Below are 5,975 nucleotides of genomic sequence, written 5' to 3'. Positions count from 1 at the left end.
ATAGCTTTTCGTCATTTTTTCCAGATTTTTATTTTTTTATTCTCATTATTTTTTAAATGTTCAATCTCTGTATATCATTTTGCTTATAAAAAGACTTTACCCAACATGAAGTACTTCTCTGAGCAGGCCAGTTGAGAATACTATACATGTTATCATCAACAAGTAATAAACCATTTCTGTGTCCCACTAATGTCATGCCTCTCTAAGTTTTTGAAATTCTTAAAGCATTTTGCTTGTTGACTTTCTGGAGGGTCAAAGAACAATAATTTTTGCTTTGCTTATTATGAGAGTGCTTTGAGAAAGATATTTGAAGTTTTAGCAGGAAAACTTCATCAGAGAGTTCTCTGCTAAGACAATTCTCCTATTCACTCATCTAATCAAATAAGGGCAATTATGTCAGAATTTTGATGTAAAATCGTTAAGTCCACAGTCCTGATTTGTCTACTTCTAATTTGGTGTGTGTGTGTGTGTGTGTGTGTGTGTGTGTGTGTGTCCTAATCTTAAAATAATTTTTAAGAGCACCCATTTTTCTTCAGTTAATAATGTAAAGAGCCAAAGAACAATAACGTCTGATTATTCATATTATGAAAATATTTTGAGAATGAAACTTTGGTACAAAAACACTTGCAAATCTCCACCAGAGAGTCCTTTCCCACCACAACAAACCTCCTGTTCCTCCATCTCATCAAACAAAAGCAATCAGGGAAACGTTTTGATAGGAAATCATTAGGCATCTACCTTATATTCTTGACTTGGCTCCCTCTGAATTCTTGTTTCCTAATCTTAAACAAAAAAATCTTTAAAGAGTAGCCATTTTTCTTCAGTTAATAATGTTAAAGAAGACTGCACTGACATGGTTAAATTCCCAAGATCCTCAGTTCTTTAGAGGTGAACTAAATGGCTGGTATCATTGCTTACAGAAGTGTCCTGAACTTAATGGAGCTTATGTTGAGAAATAGAGTTTATATTTTTCATTTAGTCTTTTAAAAATTATTTTATTTAACTTTATTTATTATTTTTAATTTGACCAGAGAGGGAAAGAAAGAGAGAGAGAGAAAGAGAGAGAGAGAAAGTGAGAAAGTAAGCTGCCAGGTCCAGGACTTGAACCATGGCCAACCATGTGGGAGTCTAGCACCCTTAACCACCTCACCACCTGCTGGCCCCTATTTTGTCTTTTAATTTCATTTTTTATGAATATTTTAAGTTCTATTCTGTAAGATTTTTATTCACAATGATCTATATTATCTGTGGCATTTTCAATTTAGACAACTTTCTTTTCTTTCTTTTCAGAGGTAGTATCAGCATATCCTTCTTCTCTATTCCTAAACACTACCACCAAAAAAAAAAAAAAAAGAAGAAAAAGAAAGAGAAAGAAAAGAGAGAAAAAAGAGAGAAAGTGAATGATGCAATGTTAATTCTTTCATAAATTTCTCCAGTTCACATTATCATAGGCCAATGAACATATATCTACATAAGTGTGTATGTACAAAATGTTTTACAAAGATAGTATGTCCTATTCTTTTTATTTTAATTGCCAGAGGGCATGGGTAGTCACCAGGAAGAGACAAAGAGTGGGAGAAAGCACCCCGAAATGGGGTGCAATCACACTGCAGTACCTTCTCTATTGCTCCATCCTGTCAGGATTTTGGGCATGTACACACATGAGCCCAGCATATTTTTGAAGTTGTGAGTGTGTGATTGGAACCATGGTTGGTCATGTGGGATCCAGTTCCCTTAACCATTAGGCTTCAGGGCTGGTTCCCATGTTCTGTTCTATTCACTGTTTTTTTTTATTACTCTCAGAACCATATCTTAGAAATATGGCTAAGTCAATTGATGAAAACCTAAATCATTCTTTTTATAGTTGCCTTATATCTCATATGTATGAATGTGCCATACTTGGATTCAATAATCCTATTGGAGAATTGAATTTAAGATATTTCCAATATTTTGTCATTATAAACATTATGGGCAGGGCCAGCAGGTGGCGTGGTGGTTAAGGACGGTGGATTCCCACATGGCCGACCACAGTTCAAGTCCTTGACCTGGCAGCTTGCTGTCTCACTTCCCCCTGCCTCTATCTCTCATACTCTGTCCCTCTCTGGTCAAATTTAGATAAATAAAAAAATAAATAAACAATAAAGTTCAATAAAATAATTCTTTAAAAAAGAACATTATGAGCATTTTCCCCCTACTATTAGTTACTAAAGGTTTTCTATCAATTTGAGGCATTAACCAAAATAAGTTTCATGAATCAAATTGTATTTTTAAAAAGGAAAAATAATATTTGCACCAGCAATGTATGAAACTACTTTTGTCTATGCCTTACAGCAGTAAATGTCAACTCAATTTTAATATTTTCCAAGATGTAAGATAAAAGTTACTTTAGTTTGCATAGGGTAGTTTAGCATCCTTGCATTAATTTATTGAACTTCTTTTTTTTTAGATTTTTGCTATAGGGCACATGTGTTCAACAGAGAGACAGAGAGAGACCAAAAGACAAAAAAGCAGGAAATCACCCCCTGGGTGGATGGCCACATCACAATCCCTTCTCTTCCATTCTCCTCTCAGGATTTTGGGCACACACGCACATGCACCTGGCATGAGTTTTAAGCTGCGAGGTCTGCAATTTGAACGGTGGTCAATTCCATGGGAGTCCAGTGATGTAACCATCATTACATCTGCTTGCCCCAGTTTATTGAACCTTTTAATTTCCTATTCCACTGTTTAATTATCTATATTCTTTTTCTCTTTATCTGTTGTGTTTTTTTTAATCACTTCAAGGACTTAGAACAATTCATAGTTATTCAGTATTTTTATAAATATCACGCTATTTTTCTATTTCGTATCAGTCCTCAATCTTATTCTTGGTATCTTTTCTCAAGCAACGATTTTATATTTTTCCATTCAAATATTACTACTTCTTATATTACAGCAGCTGGATTTTTTTAAAACTACTACTTACCTAATAAACACGTTTATTCCCTATTCCCAATTTCACCCAAAGATTTCAAACATGTCCTTAGTCACTGACATTATACACTAATTTGGAACTGATTTTCTGTTCTTGTCCACCTGGAATGTAAGACAGGGCTTCAAAGAAGCCCAGAAAGAAGAGAGGCCTTAGAGAATAACACAGAGGCCTCAAGTTCAAAACCAGATTTCTTTTCCCTCACTACACAGGGACACAAAAGTTAGGGAAAACTTTAGCAGTCCAGAAACTGCATAGAGCACAAAACTCATGTGCTCAGACAAAAAGTCTTCCCATTTGCAGCCTCCTGTACTTTCTATGTGGCAAATGAAAAGAAGTGATAAAATATTCAACAGACAACATTGTTTTGCTAAATGTTATTTCCCCTGAATCCTCTAGCCCTCTTAGTAACTCAGTCTTAGACACCACACAAAGTTGATTTCCCTATAGTCAAAAAATACATAATTCTGGGACCAGCAGTTGACGTATTGGCTATGTCTCTAGACTCCCATGTAGTTGACCGTGGTTCAAGTCCCAGACCCAGTGGCTTAAACTCACACCGGGCACCTATGCTTGCATGCCTAAGATCCTGAGAAGAGAATGGAGGAGAAGGGATTGTGGTGTGGCCATCACCCCTGGGGGGGCAATTTCTCACTTTCTGTCTCTCTGTCTCTCTCTGTCTCTCTCTGTCTTTCTGGTGAGTGCATGTGCTCTATAGCAAAAACCTCTCAAAATAAATAAATAAATAAAGTTTAATAAATAAATAAATAATTCCATCTTGTACATACTTTCCCTTTCCTCCTGAGGCCTTATCTCTTTGATGTGGCCACCACCCCCCCCACACACACACACACACATACATACTCACTAACTCAGAAAATCACCATTCTTTCCCAACCTTCAATTTGGACTTTAATTCAACTGCCTCAAACAGGAAACAACCCAGTGTCACTAAACAATACAATGGACAAATGAGTTGCAGTATATCCAGACAATGGAATACAAGAGTAAAAATAAGCAAACTACAGTTTGCACATAAAAACATGGATGAAACTGATTAACGATGACTGAAGTCAGTCAGACATAGAAACATTTACAAAATGTTAGACTTGGTTATAGATAATTAAAAACTGAGCAAAATAAAATAAAAGGAAAGGAATAAACCTCATTTCCACAAATAGACATAATACTAATTTACATTTTCACTTATCAGCTCATGAGCATGATGTTTAAAAAACCATTAAATGAGGGACCATCTGGTGGTGTAGTGATTGGGATGCTGGATTCCCACATGGCTGAACACAGTTTGAGTCCCAGATCTGGTGGCTTGCTTTCTCACTTTCCCTCTCTCTATCTCTGACTCTCTCTGGTGAATTGAAAAATAAATTAAATTAAATTAATATATACTTTATAAATTAAATGTGGGCCAGCTAGGGGATGGGGTGGTTAAGGCAGCTGAATCCCACATGGCCTACTGTGAGGTTCAAGTCCCAGAGCTGGAGGCTTGAAAAACACACCAGGCGCATGTACATATATGCCCAAAACCCCAAGAAGAGAGTGCAGAAGGGATTGTGGTGTGGTCATTCCTCGGGCAGGGGTGGGGGGTTGTGTGCTTTCTCACTTTCTCTCCCTTTCTGTCCCTCTCCGGTGAGAGCAAGCACCTTATCTTTAAAAGAAAGGGTTAAATGCAAACTTAAGTAATTCCAGATGTTCTGAGAAACAAAACTACGTGTTAGAGTCTATGGATAGGGTCTAGAGGAAAGATATTGCTATGTGATCCTGTGTAAGAAGAGAAGCCATGAGAAGCTACAGAAAATAAGGTGAAGCTGGAGAAATACTTCCAGGAGCCCCACCTGATCTAACCTAAGGGAGTAAGAGAAGGAAAGTTATTGTGGACAAATAATTCTAAACTATATATAACAATTTTTTTCTACATCACCAAATAATTTATTTGGAATCAGAATTAAAAGAGCATTTGATAGTTGTGAAATGTATATTTATCCTAATACTTCTGTAGTTGTACAACTGACCTATCACACATTACTAGGTTAACTTTACTTCTTCAGGGTGGGGGTTTATCAAAGCTTTCAAATTTGGGATCAATTCCAACTTGAAGTTAGGGAATGTGTTCATGTCTGCTTTATCATACATTTGCTTAAGCTTAAGCTTAAAAAGCTCCCTCTTCAGATCTTGCTGATATTCCGGTCCAGTATCAACAGGTCCTCCAAATGTCTGTCATTTAGATGTGTACTCTCTAATCTTGTCCACAAAAAGTTTCTGTACAGGATCAAGTTCCTTATTAAGTGTCACTGCTGTAACCGCAATGTTCCTCTGCAAATGAACTGAGACTGCTGCCGGAATGACGGAGATCTTGAAGAGCCTCTGAAGGATCATGATTCTTTATTACTTGCACTCAGTTCCGGGTTGCCAGAGCCACCAACGCCACCACTGTTCTACTCTGTGTAATAAATGTAAGTGCTTCGATCATGAAAAGTAAGTTAGAACATATTATAGAAGGGCAAGGATATAGAGAATGAGTAGCAGTAAGAGGGGGGAAGAATGATACTGGACCACAAAATGAATCACTAATGAAGATTTTTCATATATAATACCTGACACCAGAAGGTGGTATGGAGTTTAAGGCAGCTGGATCCCACATGGCCAACTTCACGGTTCAAATCCCAAAACCAGAGACTTGAAAATCACACCATGTGCATGTATGCCCAAAATCTAGGGCAGAGAATGAAGGAGAAGGGATTGCGGTGTGATTCGGGAGCAGGGGTGATTTCTCCCTTTCTCTCTCCCTCCCTCTCCCCCCCTCGCAAGCAAACATGACTTATAACAAGCTAAATAATAATTAAAAAGAAAATAATAGTATCTGTTAGAGGAAGGACTACCACACAACATCTAAATTTAACAATTAAGGCAATAATGTTGGTCTAAGGACAGTTTTACCTTAGGGCAAGATTCCTGAGGGCCACGGAACAGGACTCTACCATGCTGT

At 37.2% G+C, this 5,975-nt stretch overlaps 1 pseudogene; it reads right to left on the bottom strand.

The window, feature by feature from the left end:
• Positions 1–5,033: 5,033 nt before the first annotated feature.
• LOC102468339 (ATP synthase-coupling factor 6, mitochondrial-like) lies at positions 5,034–5,365 on the bottom strand (annotated as a pseudogene).
• Between the last annotated feature and the right edge of the window lie 610 nt (positions 5,366–5,975).

This window comes from Tupaia chinensis, unplaced genomic scaffold (genome assembly GCF_000334495.1).
Source record: "Tupaia chinensis unplaced genomic scaffold, TupChi_1.0 Scaffold148768_1, whole genome shotgun sequence".
Lineage (NCBI taxonomy): Eukaryota > Metazoa > Chordata > Mammalia > Scandentia > Tupaiidae > Tupaia > Tupaia belangeri.
Note: the sequence above shows the minus strand (reverse complement) of the source record. Positions and strands in the feature narration are given on the sequence as shown.